Below are 26,847 nucleotides of genomic sequence, written 5' to 3' on the forward strand. Positions count from 1 at the left end.
AAAACCTGGGCCACTTGGGGAGCATTGCTGGTATCCATGTCATCATCTGTTCTTGCAACTGCTGCACCCACATAGGAATCAGATCGCTCCTGGGTGTTAGGTCCCTCCATCAGCAGTTGAGATTTCAGTCCAGACTTTACCATCACCAACCTGCACCAGTCAGTCTCTCTCTCTCTCTCTCTCTCTCTCTCTCTCTCTCTCTCTCTCTCTCTTTCTCTCTCTCTCTCTCTCTCTCTCCCTCCCTCTCTCTCTCTCTCTCTCTGTCAGAGAGAGAGTGTGTCTTTGGCCGAAGCGTGACAGAAAATGTGGATAGTGCAGCTTTCCACTGCCAATCTTTGTGAATTTCAAAAGTAGTATATATGTATCAGTTCAGTCACTCATTTGCGGGTGCAGATGTACCACAGTATTGGCAAACCAGGTCCTTTGTTTTCATAGCGGCATAGCTAGTTTCTAAATTGACGGAGTCATGAAATTCCAAGAAATTAGCTTTCTGGTAGAATATGGATAAAATGATAGGAGAGGACAGGAATCAGTTAAAAAATGTCAGGTGCCTCAAAAAGGTATGTGGGGCATTGATAAAGAATATATTTTAAGAAACTGGGGATTCATTCATGAGGCTGTGCGTCACTTTTACGCCGCCGGTGCGTCACTGAGATTTCATTGCGTCACTTTTAGGACGCCGTTGCGTCAAAATCTTGCGCCTGCCTCCCAGCAGGCGTAAGTCTGACGCAGGCCCTTTCACATGGGGCTTGCCCCATGTGAAAGCACGCATTGCTGAAGTTGCGTCACTTTTGTGACACACTCCAGCAATGCTTCACTTTTGCGCTTACAGATGCGTCAGAAATACTGATGTATCTGTAACTCCTTGCGACATGATGCGTCATACATTAAATATGACGCATCAGGAATGTCGCAAGGAGTGCGCACTGAGAATTGACGCATTGCTGCTTTCACGCAGCGATGCGTCATTTCTCATAAATGAGGCCCCTGGTGTTTTCGATAAGGTACTGAAATGTTGATGCAGAAGATGTCACAGAAAGCCACACATGAGTGTAGCACATCTGTGTAGGTTTCTCCTGCCCCCAAGCCCTTTTTGCTCGATCACACACCCAACCATATACGCTTCCTGCTTCATATTTAAACTTTGATATTCATGGGTTCCTTGTGTATCGTCCTACACACCCCACAATCGGCACCAGAGGCGAGTTCATACCTCTCTCCGGTTCTGGTTAGAAGTAATTTAAATCAGATTTGCTTCCCTCCTTGAGGCTTAAAGAAGACAGAGACACCCTTGTCCAGGTCGATGTTGTCAATGACAAGTTGTATAAACACACCGCACAAATTATAAGTTTAACAGGTGTTGACTTGCACCTACTAAGCACTTCCAAGAGCAGGTGGAACACCGTGAGCAGAAATAGGAGTTTGAGAAAAACCTGCATAAAGGTGTTCGCTCACTCCAGGACTGGATGTTATTCCCCAGAACTGAAAGCAAAACTAAAGTTTCCCTTCAGAGACAAATTGGCACCATATATATGTAAATTTATTCCTCAACAATTTCCCTCCTGAATACCACAACAAAATACTACTAAAAAGATTATATATATAAATATTATATCTTATTTCGACATCCATTACATGTGGTATAGAGGAGTGAAATTATTGTTGACTGAATTTACATGTTATATTGTGCATTAATCACAGAGGGTAAACTTCAGGTTTTGAGTTTAAGAAAACCCTGGGTTGCTCCCGTGTGTTTTTTAGTTTAAGCCTAGCGGCAGCACACTTTCGCCGCTTGTCTTCAAAACTGCTGTAGGAGAGTATGGGAGAGAAGCTGTGCCCACTCTCCTCCCATATTTTTCATTGGCTTGTGCCATTGTCTTTCGTAAATGCTGCGCCTTTGAATTCATTAATAGGCTTGTTAGTCCCTCCTTAGTATGGCCTAGTCTTCATTTGTACCCTCCCATGGCGACTAGCCGTTTTACTTCAGTTGTTATTCTGGACCTATTATTTAGTCTGTAAGCACTATTTACTTTATTGAGTTTCTCTTACCGCAGGCTGAACATTCGCTGCTTCATTTGAAGCTGCTTGGGTTTTTTTAAGCAGCAAGGGCGCCCCTGTAACACTGGTGCCTGCTTTCAATCACTTTAACCCGCCATTATCTCCTGTCTGTTTCAACACCCCCAAGTAAAATGGATTCAGAAATGATTGTCGAATTAAGTCATGTGAATTCCAGGTAGCACCTAATCCTACGCTCATGGGCTGACGCTGACAACAGCACATCTGTGTTACATGTCATCTGTACTAAAGCCGCCTGACGGGTTGTTTTCAAAAGCCTGTTTTATTAACAACATATCACCACCATTACCACCACCACCAATACCACTATCAACAATACCACCACCACAAACAAGAATTTAATGCTAAAAGGGTACTTTACCTGACATTTCTCTGTCACTCCTCGCCTTCACTTTTTATTTCTTTTGCATTCACAGGGTGTGAGCTGTGTTTTTAACTGTTGTGTGGTGACTTGCCTCCCACTTCCTTTTATGGCCAGGCACAGCGCAGATTGGTGGTCACCAACCAATCAGGAGCTAGACCGGGAGGGGCCGGCTGTGCCCCCCTGGCTCCTTGGTGCCGGCCGTAGTGCGAACGTGCTTCTGGCACGCCGAAGGTGCACCACGCAAGCCCGTCTGCGCCCGTCCGTGCCTGGATGAAGCCAAAGGCCAGACATGCTGACTGTTCGGTGCCTTAAGACTGTCCTATTCAAGGGACGATCTGCTCGCTATCAGAACTGGGATCAGTCAATGTGCTTATCAGAACTGCGCCCCATCGGACGGCCTCTTTCTTTTGGACACACTGCAGTTTTAGAACATCAGCTGCTGCTACCTCTACACCTTCTCCCCTACCCACCTTTGAATACCTTAGTCTAAATTGCCGTTCGCTCATAAAATACTTTGCTGAGGTGTTTGACTTAATCCAGGATAAGGTACCGAATATCCTCTTCTTAACAGAGACATGGCTCACTAAAGATACGGAGGCCAAGACAACACTGGCCCTGCCCCAGGGCTACACTATAAAGATACTGAATAGAGTGGGCCGGGGTGGTGGCATTGCACTTATTTTTTAAACTTGCTATACCTGCACTTCGACTAAAGAGGATATTGTGGACTGTGAATGTGCACTTTTCAAAATTTCCCTTACTTATAACTTTACTCTGTCTGGGCTACTGATTTACCACCCCCTCAGGGCCCTCTTAAGACTTCAGGGAAGCTCTAACCACTGTGTCCGGCCTACTAGCAACCAGGTCGGATAATTTTAATATTATCGGTGATCTCAATCTGCACCTAGAAGCAAGTCAAGACAGTGAGATTGACAAATTCTTGGCAGACCTTGCTGCCTTTCAACGAACACAACGTGTCTCGAATGGTGCAGAGCAGGAATATCGACGGAGAAAAATCGAGGTACATTAATATCGCCGCAGAAATATCGTCTGGAAGAAATATCGACAACAAAAATATAGATGATAAGAATATCGACTGACAGGTAAGCAATATTGATTTCAAAAATATAGTTGTATTTTAGTGTTTTTAATAAGAATTGTTTGTCATTTTATTATATGTTTTAGAATTTTTCTAGTTATTAAATTATTTTAAGTTTAATTTTGCGTTATTAGTTCCGTAGCGGGTTGTGGGTTTATAGGGGAATAGGGTGGGAAGTAATTTAATTATATAAAATTAATTGAATAATTAATGTGTTAATGTATTAATTAGTAATTAATTGTTAATTATGTTTAATTAGTCAATAATAATTAATTATGTTAATTGTTTAATTAAGTTTAGGTGTGTGTTGTGGTATTTGTATGTGTACATGGTGTGAAGGGTGGTAAGTAATACATTTTTATTGAATAATTATTAAATTTTAATAAATTAATTTTCATTCATTAATTAGAAAATATTAAAGGTAATTGTGTAATTAATTCTAGATGTGTGTTGTGGATATTATAGTGTTCTAAGTAATATGTAATTGATTAATTACTAAATATGAATACATTAATTTTCATTTATTAATTATTAAATATTAAATGCAATTGTGTAATTAATTTTAGGTGTGTGTTGTGGATAATATAGTGTGCTAAGTAATATGTAATTGTTTAATTAATTAATATTAATAAATACATTTTCATTAATTAATTAGTATATATTAAATGTAATTGTGTAATTAATTTTAGGTGTGTGTTGTGGATATTATAGTGTGCTAAATAATATGTAATTGTTTAATTAATAAATATTAATACATTAATTTTCATTAATTAATTAGTAAATATTAAATGTAATTGTGTAATTAATTTTAGGTGTGTGTTGTGGATATTATAGTACTAAATAATGTGTAATTTATTTTTTTTACCTTTGTTAATAATAATATATTTATATTGCTAAGGGGGCAGGGCGGCCGCGCAGCGGCCGCATGCTGGTAACGGAACCGCTCCGTCACCAGCCTCGGTGGAGCTGTGCTCATGACGGAGCGGTTCCGTCATGGCCCGCCCCACTCAATGGAACGTCCAGCGCAGGCGCGGAATTCACGCCGCGCAGGCGTTCTGAGCGGGCCATGACGGAACTGCTCCGTCATCAGCACAGCGCACCCGCAGCTGATGACGGAGCGGTTCCGTCATCAGCATCCAAGGAGTTAAAATTGGAAAATAAATGTAATAAAAATGTTGATAGTTTTGTTTTTTTATTTTTTGGGGGATCCTGCGCTTTCCCTTCTGTTGCACTCACTGGAGTGTGAATAGTAATTTTTACCCCTATGCTATCCAGCGCTTTCCCTACTGTTGCACTCTCTGGAGTGGGAATAGTAATTTGTACCCCTACGCTATCCAGTGCTTTCCCGACTGTTGCACTCACTGGAAGGGGAATAGTAATTTTTACCCCTACGCAATCCAGCGCTTTCCCTACTGTTGCACTCTCTGGAGTGGGAATAGTCATTTTTACCCCTACGCTATCCAGTGCTTTCCCTACTGTTGCACTCATTGGAGTGGGAATAGTAATTTTTACCCCTACGCTATCCAGCGCTTTCCCTACTGTTGCACTCACTGGAGTGGGAATAGTTCATTTTACCCCTCACTATCCAGCGCTTTCCCTACTGTTGCACCCACTGGAGTGGGAATAGTAATTTTTAGCCCTACGCTATCTAGCGCTTTCCCTACTGTTGCACTCTCTAGGGTGGGAATAGTACATTTTACCCCTCCGCTATCCAGCGCTTTCCCTACTATTGCACTCACTGGAGTGGGATTAGTAAATTTTACCCCTCCGCTATCCAGCGCTTTCCCTAATGTTGCACTCACTGGAGTGGGAATAGTAAATTTTACCCCTACGCTATCCAGTGCTTTCCCTAATGTTGCACTCACTGGAGTGGGAATAGTAAATTTTACCCCTACGCTATCCAGCGCTTTCCCTACTTTTGCACTCAGTGGAGTGGGAATAGTAATTTGTACTCTCCTGCTAAATGTTTTAACTACTAATGTTTTTATTTTGTTATTAAATGTATGTATTATTTTGTTAAGAGTTTCATGTGCTAATTAAATGTAGAATATTTTATTTTAAAATATTTATATAAGTTTTTATTTAATTTTTTATAATTATTACATTTTATAAATTAAATAAAGATAATAGTTTATAAAATGTATTTAAGTAAATATTTGTATATGTACACTTTTTTGTATTTATATTTATTAAATTAAATTTGTTTGTTATAATCACTTGAAATATATATTAAATTTAATTTAATTTGTTAATAATATTTAACTAATTTAATTCAAGTTATATTATTTTTTAAAGTCGATATATTTTACATCTATATTTTTTACATTTACATCAATATTTTTGCGTCGATATTGTTGTACTTACCTGTTTAAGTATAGGGAGTCGATATTTTTGTAATCGATATTTTTATATCGATATTTTTATTGTCTATATTTTTGTTTTTGATATTTAAACATGGAACCGTCTCAAACAGCATTCACTTGGCATGGCATCTGTTTGATTCCATTTTCTCTAACTTACTTACCCTAACAGTCAATCAGCCCATTCCCATGAGCTGGTCCGACCACTTTCTGGTATCTATGACACGACAGGGCGTAGGACATCCTCAGGATGTACCACAGAAGCCTGTTCTAAAGCGCCCCTGGCATAAATGGGATGCTGACCACTTTCATAACCTCCTCCTCAGTCTTAGGCCGAATCTCCCAGTTAACTCTGAAAGGGCAGATAGTGTAATGTCCGACAGGCTCACGCAATCCCTCGATACCTGTATCCCTGTCAAATTGCCTCAAAGTTGCAGAACACAGTCCAGTCCATGGTTCAATGAAAATCATGCCCAGGCCTGAAAAACTTGCAACGCTCTTTTAATGGGCATGGAGACGGCAATTCGACCCAGTCCTGTAAGTACAATATCGGTTGTCTATTAAAAATTACCATATTTGAATTCAGAAAGCAAGAGCCAACTACTTTGCAGATAAAATCAAAATAGCAGCAGTCCTGCAAAATGCATCTTTTCCTTGCCTAATGATCTCAAATCTTCAGGGCAACAAATCCCCCTTCTCTTCCAACCTGCAATGAGAGGCACTGGCCTCGTTCTTTGTTAAGAAGGTCAAGGACATTTACAAAACCTTTCCCCCTACTATGATTAAGGCAGGCTCCTCAACTCCGATCAGCGGCGCCCCTTCACTCTCTACCTTTCCTTCACTCACCCAGGAACTAATTCCTTCACTCTCTACCTTTCCTTTACTCACGCAGGAACTAGTTCTCACCGTTTGCAATAAAATTACATCAGGATCCCCAGCGGATCCCGTCTAACCTAATCAGTTCCAGACATTTCTACCTCAGCTTCTTCCCCCCTCTAGCGATCTTATAAACCTGTCTATGTCATCTACTGTATTCCCCACCTCCTTGGAACACGCAAAGGTGATTCCACTACTTAATAAATCCAATCTGGATGATTCCAAGCTGGAAAATGTTCGCCCTATCTCTCTTCTTCCTCTGGTATCTAAAGTCATGGAATCCCATATTAACTCCATTCTCACCACTTTCACAGACGCCAACGATCTGCTAGGCCCCTCCCAAAATGGTTTCAGTCCACGACATAGTACCAAAACTGCCTTTCTGGCAGTTACGGAAAATCTTTGGAGCTCACTGGATGAAGGTCGTGCCTCAGCTCTGATCCTTCCGGAGCTGAGCACCGCATTTGATACAGTGCCTCATCAGATCCTTTTACAGCTCTTAGAGGATATTGGCATTGGTGGCTCGGCCTTAAGATGGTTCTCCTCCTTTCTAGCTGAGAGATCCTTCCAAGTGATTGCCCCCCCTTTTGCTCTCAAACGCACATGTGCGCCAAGGGGTCCCACAAGGCTCTGCTATGAGTCCTACTTTATTCAATGTTAACATTCAACTTCTGGCAGAAGTGGCCAAGGATAGAGGTCTAACTGTGGTCTCCTACGCAGATGACACTGGAGACACTTTCACCAAATATAGAATAGGCCCTACTACATACCAGTCCCTACCATTTTCCCAAATTTGGTGGAATTCCATTGAGCCATTTGGGCTGTAGCCCTGTCTAAATATCCTGAGGTAAATTACATGGCAAAAACACATATGAAAGTGTTAGAATTTACAACCAATTAAAATGTTACTTTCATTTTGTACTTTTATGTGCTGACATTTGATTGGATATGTACATGAATATATATGAAAAATTAGAGCGAAACACAGCCATTTTGACTAGTACTACCTGAGGTACATTTGGTAAGGATTTTCACTCAAAACTTCAACTGCTTTGACAAAGGTAAGTTGTTAATTTGTAAGGGGAACTATGTTGTGCACTTTAAGTTAATTTGGAAAAACGTTTTCTGATAGTTATTTACTGTCCCCCTGTTATAGTTATAGATTGAGATAGGCTTCTCTATTATAGTTATGGATTAAGTTAGGCTTCTCTGGTATAATTATGAATTTACTTAGGCTTCATCACATGCACTTTTTAATAGTTCTACTTCCTGCCTGAAACCATACACTGCCCAAAAATTACTTCACTGTTAAAAACTCAGAAGTACCTGTCTGAACTTAAACCCAATAGTACCCTAACTCTACTGATATAGTTATTTTTTATGCAATTTACAGAAAGAAAATGGAAGGGAAAGAAGAGTCCAATAATATTTCTTTCGAAGTTATGGTTGAGAACAATCCTGAAGAAAATATAGATGACTTGGATTTCATGGATGACTCAATGGACCAAGAATTAATTGACTGTTTGGAAACAATAGAATCAGGCAATGAAATTTATGAGGACATTCCAGACAATCTGATGTTGGAAGTTTTATAAAATTTTGAAAATACTGAAGAATAAATTTATATTTAATAATTAAAAATTGTTTGAGACATTATTCATTTTTATATGTAATTCATGAAGTAGTACCAAAATTATTATAATATAAAGTGAGACTTATAGTATACTCTGCAACTTTTTTGTGTTACATATTACGTTTGCTCATAGTTACTTCCTTTCTCCCACTATATTATCTCCAATGTGTATTTCACATCTCTTTTTCATCTCCTGCCTCCTTTCTCTCACTGTCTGTCTCTAATTCACCATATCACCGCCAATTTCATGTAGATTCAGAAAAGAGTAAAATGTAATACTTGAAAACATCATAAGGGAGCAGGATAGACTACCCATGATCCCCTAGGCCTTCTCAGGGAGTGCTTAAAGGATCTGTTTCTGCTTTCCTGACAGACTATGGTATGGATTCCATATACCACAATAACTTCTGTAACAACATGCAAGATATCTACAGAGGAGACGATGTACATTAAATTTAAGACTCTGCATTTGTACCTACATGTTGGTACTTGAATCACCCACACAACACAACAACTCTATTCAGAGCTACCCTACCTCTAAGCACTTTAAATTATTATTTTACTGTTTCACTGGGTTTTCCCCATGGTACGCTCCCCGGTACGCTCCCCGGTGCGCGTACCGGGCGCTCCCCCCCCCCACATTAAACCTAGGGGGTCAGGGGGGTCTACCCTGCCCCCTTTTGCTCATTTCCCCCTTTGTTTTTGCCACCTCTTGTGTCTCAATCCTACCGAGACACAAGATGGGGGCCATTCCGGACTGTTTGGAATGTTGACAGACACCCGAGAGCCAATCAGCTTTCCGCTCGCGAACTCGCGTAGCGCGCTGGTGCGCGCCCCGGTGCGCGTACCGGGGCGCGCTTATAGATATATATATTTTTATTTTTTTTATATCTTTATAGACATTCTGGGAGCTTATTATGGCTGATGCTTGTGTCCAAGTAACTTATTGATTACTGAATCCTATACTCTTTGGTTAGCACTTTGTTTATGTTCCTCCCCGGGCGGACATTTCAATATGGACGCCACCTTTACTCAGTCAGTTGGCTCCGGTACGCAGTAGTCCTTCTTTCATTCCTTTGACCCGCTGGTCCACGTGTGCGGCGGCGGTTTCACTTTAGCGGCGACTGCATATAATGCCGCTTGCAGAACTTTGGCGTTTCGCGCTGCAGAGACCGTTCGATTGAAGATATGTGATAGCCCTACTTAGGGTAAGTGTACACGAGTGGTTAGTTAACGCTACACCGTTTGGTGAATACTGGATAGTCTGGTTACCTAATTACATTTTTTGTTATTTATCTTTTGTAGCGTATCAACTTATCATGGTTGTTAATCTTACTTCTGCTACAACTCCGGTCTGCCCTCGAGTGTTCGTTTACTAGAACCTGATATTTACATAACATGCTGCCAATGATGACTTAATTGTGTAGCTAGGTGAGTTTCGCTTACATTAAGACAATGGTTCTGTCCCCCTATAAGGTTGTGACACCATTATATTTGTGTGCCGTTTACAATTATATTATATATGTCTCCATTGACCTTTATCCACCGAGGCTGTTATTAATCTGATGCTGTATGTCATATTCGAAATTTCTTATTCCCTGCTTGCCTCGGAGAGGTATTGACTATTGTGTCCTTAAGGAATACCTGTGCTTGTCACCATTTATTGTTTAGTTCCATCAACAGCTGGGGTCTCCACCCACACAGTTCGTGTACTAGCACTTAGTGGCCCTTTATGATTGCGGGACAATGTGTGATATATTCGTCCTTCTTTTTCCCTTGTCAACAGCGTACGAGCTGGGTCATATTTGACCATTGTGATTGATACTTTGGACCGGAAGATTCGCACATGTTACATTAGTACCTTTACTTCTCACCGTGTTATTCACAAATCGGGTGAGTTAACTGATAGTGCGACCTTTTGATATACGGGTGCTCCATATTTCTATAACAGGTTTCTTTGATTCTAGTTGATGTTTTGGTGCTATTGCACACCCCCATCACAGTATTTGCGTTAGCCTTGTACAATCCAGCCACTCTCTTTTTTAGACTTGATAAGGTTGTGTTTTTCCAGTAACCTATCCCACATGTGTATTTCCAAACTAGTTATCATGCTACTCCCAACGTTTACCCTTTGGTGACTGCCCTATTGTGGGATATATTATACAGGATATGTGTTTTGGACAAATGCATCAGTCATTTGAGTTCCCTAACTTAGACTTTCTATTGTGCTTTATCTCCTCAGACAAATTAGTCCTTTCTACAATATCGGTCTACTTTGCCTACATTTGATGCCCATCTTACATTCCAGTTCGCCTTCTTTATGGTGGGTGCATCTATATATATTTTAAAGTTCAAAGAATGGATCATATGTGTTATTTGCTCAGCCCCATAGGGATTCCTTTCATCATAAAAGATATCCCGTGTTTGGTACTGGGAATGTTTTTTGTCATTTTTTAATTGTTGTTGACACCTTTTTGACCAGCCATCATCTGAGATTAAGTTCTATCAGACTTAGATTTACATGTCATGCTATATTAAGTCGTTTATAGCTGAGGCAAGGTCAGTTTGTACATAACACCAATATATACATGTCTTTCTTAACTTGTCGTTATATTGTATATATATGTATTTTAAATGTGTTATTATATTGTACATTGTTTGTAATTTTTTCCAGCCTTGAAAAAGTCCTTGTGCAGGACGAAACACGTGTTGGTGATATCTAATTTTGCTGGGAATACCTGTGTTTTGGAATTATAAGAATAAAGATTGAAGAAAACAAATAACAAGTGGACTATATCTTGGAACTCTATATCTGAATAATTGCCATTGAATGTCACCTTATCAAGTGTTTTTGTGCTTACTCTACAACTATTAGAGTCTAATTTATTAGGGGCCTTTCACTTTTGCCCTAATTGTTATAATTACTGGCCCACAGGAGTGCTGCCAAAAGCTTCTCAATTTTGTTTATATATTTTTTTGAACCTACATTACTTAAAATCCACTGGAGCACATATCTTGGGACATAGCAAAGGCACATCGGGCTACCAGTCCCTACAATTTTGCCAAGTTTGGTGGAAATCCATTCAGCCGTTCGGGCTAAAAGTGAGTCCAACCGCCCTATGGAAATTAACACGGGGAAAACATGTTTTGGGACCCCCCTTTTATCTCGGCCCCCGCTTGACAAATCCCCCCCAAACTTTCAGGAAAGGAGCGGAGCGCACCGAGGCACATTTGAGGAAAAGTTCAGGCAGATTCCTCAACTGGCGCCAAAGTTATTCCCAATAGAATGTTGCGGATTCCCTATGGAAAACAATCCTAACTATAACTACCTACTGGCGACCGCCAGTAGGTAATATGTGTGCGTGTGTATATATATACATACATACATATATACCTACATATATACATACATGAAAACGTGAACAAGGCTTCAGGGAAGCCGAAACATGTTGTTTGTTGGATTAAAAACCCTTGGCAACTGAGCTGGTGTGCTGACTCGTCACTGAGAGCGTACTTATCCTTTGGATTTTTGCTTTATTTGATTACAGACGTGCTCCGTTGGCAGTGTACGCCAATTCCCGCGGGGCTACAGGAGGTTGGAAGGAGCGACTTGTGGAATATATACATACATATATATATATATATTTTTTTTTTTCACTGAAAAACACAATAGGGTTAAGGGAGGATACCGATATAGTTAGAAATTATCATTTAAAAATCCTTTGAAATTCACTGATAAAAACACAGGTTTCAGGGACCTTATACTTAGTTGGACATTTCACTTGTACAAAACCAGAGAAATTCGTCCGTTATAGTTAGTTGAGCTAATCATCGCGTTAGCTGATAAATCCACACAGGATCCTACCAAATTTAAAAATTACTTGACAGCTATCGCAGAATGGGTAGCATCCAACTGTCTTCAACTGAATGCTAACAAATCTGAGATCCTCCGGGTGGGTAAAAGCACTCATTTGTGGAGCGAACACTGGTGGCTGTCCACTCGAGGCACCCGCCTGTTCCCAAACAGGTCGTAAAAAATCTGGACTTATGGGTCGACTCTGCGTTGACATACCAGGCTCAAACAAAGGTGGTAGCCGAAGTCTGTTTTGGACTCCTATGCGGTCTCAAACAACTGCTAGGATTCTTCGACGCCAATACCTGCCAGGTTATTATCCAGGCTACTATACTATCAAAGCTGGATTACGCAAGTTCTCTGTACCTAGGGGCCAATAAAGCAGAGATACATCGTAAACAAAGGGCACAAAATGCTGCCGCCCAGCTGCTCTTTGGACTGCTGAGATCCTGCTCTATTTCAACCTTCTTACGCAGGGTGTACTGGCTCCCAGTGGAGGAACAAATTAATTTCAAAGCCCTGTGCAACCTCATTGAATCCTGAATGCCCAGACCCCCGATATTTTAGCTGATCTGCTCACACCCTACATACCCAATCGCCAGCTGTGCTCTACTGGTCAACACCTGGTGTATGTTCCTCGTGCTAAGAGAGCCTGGGCCGGAGGGTGCTTTATCCGTGCCCTCGCTCCTAAGCTCTGGAATGCCCTTCCTGTTAACATCAAAAGCATCCAAAATCATGTGTCCTTCCGAAAGGCCATCAAAACATATCTCTGTCAGAAATAACCTGCCCCCCTTTTCCAGCGGTTCCTTTGGTTCTCTGCATTAGGATCAGCGCTGGGACGCCCCTTTGCTGGGGCAGCTATGCATTTTAGAAAACTAATAACATAACAATACCACCACCACCAATACCACTACCTCCAATACCACCACCAATACCACCACCACCAACACCATCAATACCACCTCCTCCACCACCACCAATACCACCACCACCATCACCCCAATACCACCACCACCAATACCACCACCACTGCCAATACCACCACCAACACCACCACCACCAATATCACCAATACCACCAACACCACCAATACCACTACCACCGCCACCACCATCACCAACACCACCACCACCACCACCAATACCACCAATACAAACACCAATACCACCACCCCCAATACCACCACCACCCCCAATACTGCCACCACCATCAATACAGCACCTCCACACCACCAATACCACCATCAACAATACTACCATCAGTACCACCAGCACCAATACCACCACCAATACCAACACCACCAATACCACCAGTACCACCACCACCACCAATACCACCCAGACCACCACCACCACTAATACCACCACCACTAATACAACCACCACCAATACCACCACCACCACCAATACCACCACAATACCACCACCATCACCACCAATACCAATACCACCACCAATACCACCACCCCAATACCACCACCAATACCACCACTAATCCCACCAATACCTCCACCAATACCAATACCACCACCACCAATATCACTACCACCAATAACACCACCACCAATACCACCACCAACATCAATACCATCACCACTGATACCACCACCACCAATAGCACCACCACCACCAATACCACCATCACCACCAATACCACCACCACCACCACCAATACCACTACTACTACCACTACCAACCAGCCGCAGGCCATATAGGTAACAGCAGTGGGGCTGCATGGGGGGATTTCGAGTGACGATGCTGAGAGGAAATTAATTATTTATTTAATTTTCCCTTGCCATCGTCCCTCGAAATCCCCCCACCCGGCCCCACCGCCCCACCACTGTTATCTGCATGGACTGCGGATGCCACCACCAATACCACCACCACCACCAAGACCTCCTATATTAAAGGCCACCACCACCAACACCACCACCAATTCCACCACTATCAGTACCACCACCATCAATACCACCACTGCCAATATACTACCAATACCACCACCAGTACCACTACCACTACCACCACCACCACCAAATCAATACCACAACCACCAATACCAATACCACCGCCAAATCAATACCACAACCACCAATACCAATACCACCGCCAATACCAAATCCACCACCAATACCACTACGATCAACTAATATCATGACCACCAATACCACCACCAATATCACCATCACCACAATATCACCACCACCAATAATACCACCAGCAATACCAACACCACTACCAATACCAATACCACCACCACCAATACCACCATTTGGATCAGCACTGGGACGCCCCTTTGCTGGGGCAGCTATACGCTCTACAAAACTAATAACATAACATAACAATCCCACTACCACCACCACCAATACCACCAACACCAATACCACTACCACCATTACCGCTAACACCACCACCACAGAGAGGGCAGGAAATAGCTCCCCTCCCAAGCTTCCTCCTGAGCCGCGACAGTGTAATCACAGAGCGAAAGGTGTTGGAAGCGCTTTGTTAGTGTTTACAGTTCAGATCATATGTAATTCTCACTTCACACTTTGTGTCTGTGTAACAACATTTACACATCTGTACTTTTTATCACTACTTTGAAGAAGTCGCAGTCTCTTCCTCTGATATTTACAATATAAGAAGCGGTCGAGAAGGTCCTTTATTGCAATGCAATAGGTCTCACATTTGCGAGAGTTTAAGTTATTGGTATTGTAAATGACAATGCCTTTTATTTATGTTTTAAAACCCAAAACATAAATAAAAGGCATGGTAATTTACAATGCCAATAGCTCCAACTCACGGGAATGCGAGACCTATTGCATTGCAAATGCCTGTTTTAACCTGCGTTTCATACGTGCCCAGTACAGCCCTAAGATACCGCCCAAAAATAGTAATTTGGACCCAGTATCCCCTGGACCAGGCAGCTTCGAATCGAGACGTTTGGCTTCGGGCTGGACTGGTAAGATAGCCATGGAATTAAAGCAGCATCATGCTAGCAAAGACATGACCTTGTGCTAATCTGTAATATATTTTGTCAGAGGCTTTCATATAAAACAGAGAGAAGGAGGAAGGCACTGAAAGGGGAAGGAGGGAGAAACAATAGAGGATGAGAGAGGGAGCCTGTACTTCAAATGCATTACATTAACCAGGCAGTCATATTATATTTGGAGCTAAAAGGTTGTTTGAAAAAAACATTTTAGTTAAAAGGTTGTAAATTAACTTAAAATGATTGTACGATTCATATGGCTGATTTTATTACCGGAAGCTCTGATCATTACACAAAAACCACTATCAAACCTTTAGCTATCTGCCTTTAATGAACATGACTCACTGGGAGTTCACTTTAATGATTCCAAGCGGTGCTCTTTTTTTTTTATTTCCTTGCCATCTCTGGACTCATAATAACTGACATATTTCTTGCATTGACATTGTACTCTCTGGCAAGTAGCGGTGGTCACGGTGTATTTGACTTTTCAGCAAATACCATTTTTTGAGTATGTATGTGTGTGCTTTAAAGGGTCACAGGCAGCAATCAGGGGTGGTTTCAAACTACATTTCAAGAGTAATTGAATAGAAAAGGCCAATTTACCCTCCTGAAAGGTAAAATGTAGCAGGCAGCTGTCCATCACAAAAGTATTTAATAACTGCGTCCTGCTACCGACCCCGATGGACATTTGTTAGAATCTCCAATATGTTTCACTTATACTCTATAGGATGGATACAGTATTTATTCCCGACATTAATATATAATTCACTTTTCTTTTGCTCAACCACTGCCCGCCCTTATCGAGCATTTTGCTGATGAATCTTGGAGTGTAGTAGTATTCTTGCACATCTTCGGAAACGAAGCTCTTAGGATCAGCACTGAACAGAATAATCTCGCTGCCCCTCAAAAGGCAGCCACTTAACAAAATGCCAGCACGGAGCAACAGTGATCGCACACTCCTGAAGCCTTCGTTGTAAACAAGTGAAATACAAGCAATGACGTGCTTCAACATATAATGTCAATTAATGATGTAGCAATAAACTCCTAACAGGCACCATTTACTCATATGTTTTCTACTAAGGCACATTGTGAAACAGTTCAGAGGTGCAGAAGTCATTTTATGGACCATATTTATAAATTAAGAGAAATATCACAAATATAAGATTTTTTTAATATGTAGGTGATCTTATCAAAGTTTGGAAACGGCTGACACATTTAGTAGTTGACTATTCGTAAGACTAGCTACAGTGAAGCAGTCAGCCTTGGGTCGGCTGGCGGGGAAAAGTATAAGTGAGAGGGTTAATATGGATTTTTCTAGATAGCTATTGTTGGGAAAGTACTGATTAGGTTGCTGCCTACCCGACAGCAGCTGCCTGGTTTTCTAAATCTCGGGTACATTCAGAAAGTTGACCTAGGAATACATTCAGCCCGTTGCATGCCATTGGTTTTGTGGTTTGTAACTCACGTTTTCTTGCTTTCTATTTGCTGGCTTTAATTGTTTTAGGCTGTCCAGCTTGAGTTCCTACCTTCCCTTGCCAAAACTTTATTTACAGTATCCTTCCAAGTGCTCCCTTTCTGTAAACAGGCCTTTAAATCTAGTTCTTATTTCGTCACTTTTGCTGTGTATTCAAAGTTTTGGAGGGCGCTTGTTTACTTTTCTTTCTCTGACGTCAAAGAGGATGTATGTGACAATCTCGCTGGGTACTGCACGTCAACATTTAAATGGACCATATAAGTATTTCAGAATGCACCAGAATTAGGAGCACAAATTAAGCAATTTTCTTGTTATTTCCGAAGTATGTTGGAAACAAATTCTTTAATATGATCAAAACAATCATTACACTAGGTGATGCAATTTCCACACATTTTCGTCCGTGCACTGTATACTTTTGTTAGTAAAACTGTATGTCTGTGCAAATGTAATGGTAATTTGATTTGAAAATGGGTTGTCTGAACTGAACTGAACTGTAATGGCAGTGTGCTACATACCACACCATGAATACTCCTGTCTATTCCACTCCACTCTACTTTACACCACTCCACACCACTGCACTCTACTCTGCACCACTCCACTTTAGACCACTGCATGCCACTGCACTCTGCACTACTCCACTCAAAGCCACTGCACTCTACGCCTCTCTACTCTACCCTGTACCTTTCTCACCCGACTCTATGCAATGTAGTCTTTGCCACTCACTCTTCACCACTGCACTCTTCACCACTGCACTCTGCACCACTCCAGTCTATGCCATATCAATCTACTCTGCAAATTCTGCTCAATGCCACTATACTCTACGCCACCCAGCAACACTGCACTTTGCACTCTATGCCAATACACTGTATGCTAATGCATTTTGCTTTGTAACACTCAACTCTATGCCCTGCCCTCTACACCAGTTTTTGGTACGCCACTCTAATCTACTCTGCACTGCACCACTGCACTCTACATCACTTTACTCTATGCCACTACACTCTATGTCACTCTGCACAACTGCACTCTACTTTGCACTACTCCACTCTATGCCACTTCACTTTCCTCTGAAACAAGCTAGTCTATGCCACTGCACTCTACGCCACTCTACTACACTCCACTCTACATCACTCCACTCTATGCCACTGCACTCTACCCCACTCTGCTCTTAGCCACTGCACTCTATGTCACTGCACTCTACACAACTGCACGCTATGTCTCTTCACTCTACACCACTGCAGTCTACTCTGTATCACTGTACTCTGCACCACTGCTCTCTATGCCACTGGACTCCACTCTACATTTCTGACACTCTATTTTATGACACTGCACTCTCCGCCACTGAACTCTATGTCCCTCTACTCTGCACTGCTCTACTCTACACTACTTGACTCTACACTACTGCACTCTTTGTCACTGCACACTTCAGCACTATATTCTGCACCACTCTATGCCACTGCACTCTATGCCACTCAACTCTACTCTGGGCTGCTGCCTTCTGTATTACTCAACTCTACAACACTCCACTCTGTACCACTTTACGCCACTCTACTGTTCACCACTGCATTCTACGGCACTGCACTCCACGCCACTCTACTCTACTCTGTGCAACTCCACTCACCACCACTCTACTCTGCACCACAGCACTCTGTATCACTGCACTCTGTACCACTGCACTCTACTATGCAGCACTCTAATCTACATCATTTTGTTTTACGACGCTGAATTGTACGCCACTGATTTCAATGCCACTGCACTCTTTGCCACTATACTCTTCAACACTCAATCCACTCTACTATGTGCCACTCAAGTGTATGCCACTCTACGCAACTCCACACTATGTCAGTCCAATACATGACACTCACTGCCACTCCACTCTACACCACTCTACTCTTCGCCATTCTACTCCATGATACTCCAAACACTCTCCTCTATGCCACTAACCTTTAGCCATGCCAAACAGCAGGCACGCTGTGTACAACATCCCTTAAACACATTGGCAAAGCCAATAACTCTTGCATAGGCGAGACCTATTGGCTTTGCCAATGCTTGTTTTATTAAAGGCACAACTGCTTGTGTTGTTATTTGTTTTGGAGATAGAGAGGCATTAGCAAAAAAGACAGTTTTTAAAAATCTGTTACTCACTGTCAGGAAGCATGAAAACGTAAAGGAGTGACACACTGGGCCCCAAGCCCATTTTCCTTCTCTGGGGATGATCTGCCACATTCCCCTTTTTCTACAAAATTTTCTTCATGTGGGAGTAGGTGAGGGCAGGACATTACCAATGGAAGAGAGAGAAGAGGGGTGGATGCCAGGTAGTGTTTTTCATATTTTATTGGCTTTGTACTGTCTAGGGTAGTGGGCGCCCATGACCTCTCCACCCCTGTGCTTTATACCTTAGTCTGGAAAGAGGGTGTTGGAGACATAACTTAACATACAATCTTACGTGGGCAACTGTGAATAAAGGAGAGGATCCTCACAGTGGTGCCAGGCCTTCATCAAAAGCCACCAAACTGATATGGCATCAACACTTGATCACCAGCCTGTGGAAAGATGAGTATGCCAGTTAGTACACTATTGAATATTGGCAAAATGGATTTGTTTTTTTTTTAGTACTCAAGGATCTCCCACATTCAGATTGCAGCCTCTCTTTGTGTATGCTTCCACTATTTCAAAAGTATTATATCAAGTTTAATGCAAGGTGTTGATGTTGCTTATTACAGTCACATCGAAATCAGATGGTAAACTCCAAAGGGAATAATTACTGCTATTTATAGGCCTTTAGGCCTACACCAATGGTAGCCACCCAAGATGGTGTTCCTGAGGCATGACCGCTTTCAATAATGGTCACCTGTGCTGTATGCAATTTTCACTTCTGTTTCATCTCAGGGTGTGTCTAATTAAACTCCTAAAAATTCACTCAAGGAGCAATTTTGCTAGAGCACATTCTATTTGCTTTTCTGTGACCCATGTCTTCTTTATGTATGTGTAATTTATAGAAAAATATGCATTTTCATATTCATAGTAACAGCTACAAATCTCTAAAAAATATATCATTAGATACTTTCTGTATTCTAGAATGGTTATAATGTTAGAATTATTTAGAATGTTAGTCCTTGCAATATTTTCACTTATTATGTGACCTTGAAAAACCTATAAAACTACTAATTAGGAAATGACGAATATTTAGCTTTGCTTTGATACAGCATAATAGGCACTTAACAGAGAGGAGCATGGGGGAACACATCATGTGAGCAATCAGGGGTTTGTCTTGCATGTATCACAAGTGTGGTTCACACACCTAACATGTTGCACCAATCCTCCCAAGGTATTATGGTAGATATCGTTTTATGTGCAGAGTTCTCTGCCCGAGATGCAGAGTTGCTTCAGTCGTAAACTTACTATTAACTCAGAGTTTGTGAATAGCAATAAATAATAATAATGTTGTACAAAAGTATACGTTTACCTTTGTGAATCAGGTCTAACAGGTCACTTTTACGTGCTTGTACCAGGGCCCCCTTGCTCACTACTCATGATTGAAACAGTTCAATCTCCTTGAATTACTAATATTTCAATAGGTTAGGTAGTGTAGCTCTTTCTCAGCTAGTCCAGGAAATTTCCTGGCACATGTTTCGATCTAGCCACTCATCAGAGAAGAGTTTTCCTGTCAATTATGGTGCTTACTTGCTGCTTAATTTTGCTGTGTGAAATACTAAACAAAGCATATTTACGTTCCACTGACTCGGACAACCCCCTTATGTTCAGATGGAGTACTTTAAACCTTTTACAGCTATCTACCATAATGCCTTGAGAAGACTGATATAACGTGCTCAAGCTTGCATACAACACCTGTGAATTATTTTGTATCTCTTCCCAGTGCAAGAAATGCATTTCTAGTTTGTAATGTAAGTCAAAATAATTTTAGTACCTTACCTAATTATAACAGTCATTTCAACCCTAGTGTTTTTCAATGAATTTCTAATTTTTTAATGTAAAGTAAGATCTTATCACCATACCTAACTATAATGTCTCTAAAACCTCTGTTTTTTACAGTAAAAAAAAGATATATGTATTTATAAATACATACAGGTGATTTCCTGTTGCTTACAATTGACGTATCCACACTGTATACCAGTATAAGACATGAGGATGGCCTGAGAGTTATCAAACATATTTTAGGGGCAAGGCCACTAAATCTGTGGCAACACACACATATGCTCCTTACAATGGTGGAAAGATGCCTTACAAGTAACTTTTTCATCTTCAATGGGAAATTATTTCATCAAACGTGTGCTACAGCGATGGGCACCTGCTTCACACCCAGTTATTCTAATTTGCAAATGGACTGGTGGGAGGAGCAGGTGATCCACACTAAACATCAACAACCTCTTTGTTTGTTTGGAGCGGACCGGAAGCCAGCGCCAAAGAATTTCTGGACCGGATTGAGGTTAGCAACCTGAATCTGCACTTTACGAGCACTATAAGTGCAGAAGAAGTAAACTTTTTGAAACATTACAGTATATGTCGAAAACAAGAGGCTGGCGACAAAGTTATTTAGAAAACCTACAGCAGGTAATATGCTGCTGCATGCAACTAGTTTCAATCCAAAAAAATCTAATTAGAAGTATCCCCTGTGGAAAGAGTCTAAGAGTACGATGCAATTGTAGTGAAGTGGAAGAAGAAGTTAGTGCTATCAACGTCTTTAAAACCAGATTTAGAGAGAGGGGCTATACACAGAGCAGCATAGATGACACAGTTACTAAAGGCTCGGATGAGACCTAGAGAGCAGATTCTGTTTAAACAGAACAAGACACAGAAGAATTCCACGAGCGACTCACATTTTAGACAAGTCACAACATATACCAAGCAACATGCGGGGATACGTACCATCTTACAAAAGTACTGTCACTATATTAAAAACGATCCTGTAATAGGCAAAGAGACACCACGTAGACCAGGATTTACATTCAGGAGGGCAAAATGAACGCAGTAGACATTGTTGATAAGTAATCCGGTAGAGCAAAAGGAGAGGAGTGCGACATGGTTGGGCAGCCTGCCAATTTGGTAAAAACCCTACACAATATAAATTACGTTTATCATCACATACTATAAACATCAAAGTAAATTACACATGTAAAACAGAATTTGCAGTATATTTAATGGAATGTCCATGCAGGTTGTTTTACAATGGGAGTACAATTTTGGCAGTCCATAAGCGTATACTCCAACACCTACATGCCATAAAGAACCGAGATAAAACTCACCCAGTGACTTGCCACTTTGAAGAAATACATGATGGAGAAGCTAAGGGTCTGACGTACTGCGTAATTGATGCAGTGGCCCCGTGTGGCGCTCAACAAGATGGTGATTCTCCCCAGGCTACTGTATTACTTCGCTAACCTGCCTTTATATGTACCCGTGGCATTTTTTGCCACATTCTCTAAGTTAATCAGGGACTTCATGTGGGGGAGCAGTAGACACAGGCTGTCGCTAGCGAAACTATACCTTCCCACAGATCAAGGGGGGCTGGCTGCACCTCGCTTAGAACACTACTACTTGGCTGCACAGCTACAATGGATAGCCCGCTGGTTTGTTGAATGGAGTCGGGAGGATACAGCATTTACACTGCCTCTATGCTGCCTAGAGAGACTCCTTGAAATCTTCCACCCAGCCACCACGGCCATGACACCAACACCACTCCTTCTGGCGGTGGCGTACAAATGCTACCGCAGAAGCCGATTTCTCACCAGGGCACTGGTCCCAAACGCACCAGCGTTGCCGCTAGAGGGTTCCCTAGCGGGATGCAAACACTTACCTCCCTTACATTGATTCACTGATGAGACACTGGCATGCAAACATTGGGAGATTTGTATCGTGATGGCACACTTGCCCCATATGACTCCCTAGTTGAGGATGAAGGATTACCACCAGGGCAGTTCCTAGTGCACTGCTCAATGATTGCAACCATGATCGCTAAATGGGGATACATGTCCACAGAACCCAGCCAGCACCTTACCATACAATACCTCCACGGTATGGGGCGAGGCTGACACCTGATCCACTGGTTTGTGGCGTCCTTGCAAACCCATGCGGTGATCAACTTAGACCCTCTCCGACGATAATGGGAAATTGACCTAAGGAGACCGCTGGAAGACAGGGAATGGGCACAGCTATTGAAGAGCCGAGTGCGCATACCCAGGAACATAAGGTTTCAACAGATATAGTTATTCATCATACATAGGGCATACCTCACGCCCGAGACGATCAATAGGTATTTCCATCGTACGGCTGCAGTGTGCCCTAGATGTACCGAACCTGGGGTGGGTCTGATTCACATGCTATGGAGTTGCCACAAGCTACACACGTACTGGCACAAAATCAGTGAGCTGCTACACATCAGCACATGTCGTAGCCTACCCTTTGATAAAGGATGGGGTCCGCTGCACTCCAGTCGTAAAATAAAATGTTTAACTGGGTGTACCAGGAAAGTCAAGTCATTTAGGGTGATCAGGATGCTGCTCCTACATCGGTTCTAACTTCAGACTTCACTATCTCTTTTATTTTCATAAACACTCGGCTCCTGACTTACGTACCTTTTTTTCCACTTGTTCACAGTACAAATCTAACCCCCTGACGAAGAGCATCCTGCTCGAAATGCATTGGGATTTGAACTATGTACATGATGTCACTTATGGAACTTTTGGATATTATCATGTGATGAAAACCTTTTCGTTTCCTCTATATGGAGATTATTTGAACTACAAATTTGCAGCTACATATGAACTTAAATGATCGATACAAAGTGAATAAAACTTTGAACATTCATACCATATTGGGTACCTTTTGCTTTATTAGCACATAGGAGTGCTCAGGTTATCCACCTTGTGCCTACAAGGTTTCGCATTTGTAGCCTACCCTTTGACTGGACTGTTTATCTATTGCACCAGTTCCGTAGAACCCCAGCCACGAAAGTTACATCCCGATTCCTGGATCTTGGGTTTGTGGTCGCTAAGCGATTTCTCACCAAGAGATGGAAGGCGCAGGAGCCACCTCACACTTGTGCATGGAGACATTCGGTCTCTGCATGGGCCAGGGTGGAGGGTACTGCCATCAGACGGAAAGAAATGTTAGGATTGAGGAAGGAGCCTATAGCTGTGAAGTGGGAGGGACTGCTACAGACACTTCAGCAGATTGTGGAGGAATACTCAGGAGGGCAGTTCGAGGGGAAAGGCGGGGACCCGGAGTAGATGCCAGGACCCATGGAGGTGTGCGGCTGCACTGTTCCACGTGTGTGTTAATTAGCACTGACACCAAGGTGAACATAATAGATGTCAATGCGGGGGAGTAACAGTCTGTCTGTAATGCTGAAGTACGTTGTTGAGGAAACAAGGGGAGATGGGGAGATGGGGATCTTGGTACTAATGCCGGTCTGTGTTGGGGTTGTTGGGTGTTATCTGTTTTGATCATATTATGTCTGTACTGAAGTCAACGCCGTACTAGCAGAAAGACACTACTTGTTGGACTACCGAAATCATGCAGACACCAAACTGGCCTTCATCTTGTGTATGGAATGAGCCAAAATTTTGTCACCATATGTATTCTGGTGCAATAGGCACATTTTGAATGTCTACAATACACAATATTCAGGTAGCAAGAAAATGTTTCCATTGCTACTAAGAGTCACCGTGAATGGGTACTGTTAAAAGTATAAGGTCTTTAGTGTATCTGTGACTTAAAAGTCAATAAAAACAGATTTTTAAAAAAAAATGATGCAGTGGCCCCAAACATTCGAGGAGTAAATAGAGAGAAACAATTGGGGAGACTTGATTTCTGTTATATAATTGAATTAGATACAAAGTCCCCAGGAGTACTTAACACAGAAGAAGACTTATACACACATTTGCAGTCTGATAAGATACTGTTTTATTAACAGGTCAGCACCTCTCAGGTAACTAAAAGGTATAAATAATGAGAAAAGTTTTTTATTGAAATGTATAGAGATGAATACCATTTTTAATATGCACATAGGGAATCGAGGTGTACGTCACACCAGATAAATTCTGGTCTTCAACAAACATGTACCTTAAAAATAGGAGTTGATACATTTGATACAAGTAGATGAGTTAATAGACCCACTTGGGCTCAATCACATGTTAAAGCAACTATGATGGATGGACGTTGCGATTATGGAGCACAATATAAGATTCATTTTGGCAGTGGCACGATTGTTGAAATAGAAATGTGTCATTTGATGATAATTTGGATATATTTAGGGTGTGAGCAAAATCTCAAAAAAATGTTTTGAAATTTTGAATTTTGAAATCAGACTTTAAACATTGAATTTAGTGTGCTCCAATCACACTCCTTGTTAAATTAAATTAAATCAAAGTGTGTGTTAATATGTATTTTAAACAGGAATACACACTTACCTAATATATTTCAAGCACACATGGTTTACGTATTGAATGTGACTTTAATGTAAATTAATTTACATTATTGTATATACCATGTTATGTTTCAAATCTTCAAGATTAACTGATGTTACTTGAATGTACTCCAAACATGCATTTTCTTTACAGTACTGTGGCGGGTTGAAGGAAAGACCATGGCAACTCTATGTGTTGTGTTGGAGGCAAATCTTAGTCTGGTTTCACTTTTTCTTATTTCACATCATTATGTTAGAAAGAAAAATGGTTTACAAATAATGTTGCCTCGGTATCGGTGAGCAAGGCTGTGGTCAGCCAAAATGCTTACGATGGCAGGCAGACATCAATAAATCAAAACAAAGACGCGCGTTGTCGTCATCCTTTATGTACAAAGGAGTGTTGAGCAGTATATATATATATATATATATATATACGCTGATGCTTCCACAGTGCACCGCACAAGCCAGCACTCCACAGGAGAAGAACGGACACCAAATCCGGTAATGGATGCAGCAGAGTTTTTTTATTTATTTGATTTTCAGTGAATCAGGGGTGCCACGATCTGACGTGTTTCGGCGATCCTGTCGCCTTGCTCACCAGATGAAAGTGTTTGTAAGTACATAACATTTAAATTGTGAACCACCAATCAGAGCACTTTTTACCAAATATCACGTGACCATGAGTCATAGCTATTGACATAGAAAATAGACTTAATCATAGTTGACTTTCCTATGGTAATAGTCACAATGTGGATAATGTCTGTACAAATACAATAACATTGCAAAAGAAATATTTTGGGAAAAAAACAAAACGATATTTTAGTATCATTGCCCAATTAATATCTAAAACTATAAATATCTTGATCATTATTAAAAGCATAACAATACATTGCAATGAAAAAACTTTTTTTCTTATAACTGCTTAATACACTATTGTTTATATCCCAAATATATCTGTGTCTAATTTGTAATGTTTTATCCTTAGGCTATTTTGTCACATGTATACAGATCATGTAGAATAGTAACCGTACTATTGAAAGTGCTGTTGTGCTAGAAAAAGTGCAATAAGTGAATAAAGTGCTTAAATATAAATAGACATTGGGGAATCCCAGCCGGGAACCCCACTCAAGGAAGAGAACCAGCGTTACTTGTTAGATTGTTACTTCATATTGTGAAACATTTGCCAGCAGGTATTTTTAAGTGATCCGTGCATAGCAGCTGGGTAAGTACATTTTTGTTAGTGCAAATTACATCTGTGCAAATGAGTGCCAATAAATAGTATAAAACCATAAACTAAAAAATTCATGATAATACACACATTCACTAGCAACCAAATGGAGACATAAAAATGCTACTATATACACATTAAAAAACCGACTGCCAGCTCTGTACTACTCATCAGGACCATGTCATAAACCTCTGTAAAAACCCACTAACTTTATAATGTATATTCAATCATAAATAATGATACATGTCCTCACACATATTCAGACCTCGGGGGCTCTTGGTATCGAGTTCTAGAATGTATTTGGTTTCCAGTTGTCTCAGAGCTTTATCTCTATTACCTCCTCTTTTATTTATAGGGACACTGTCAATAACAAAATAAGATAATACATTCAAATTGTTATCGTGTTCAGACTTAATGTGTCTCGCAACGGGATATGTTGGGTCCGAATTAACTGTTGCTCGTAAATGTTGTAGAATGCGT

This window comes from Lissotriton vulgaris, chromosome 3_1 (genome assembly GCF_964263255.1).
Source record: "Lissotriton vulgaris chromosome 3_1, aLisVul1.2, whole genome shotgun sequence".
NCBI lineage: Eukaryota > Metazoa > Chordata > Amphibia > Caudata > Salamandridae > Lissotriton > Lissotriton vulgaris.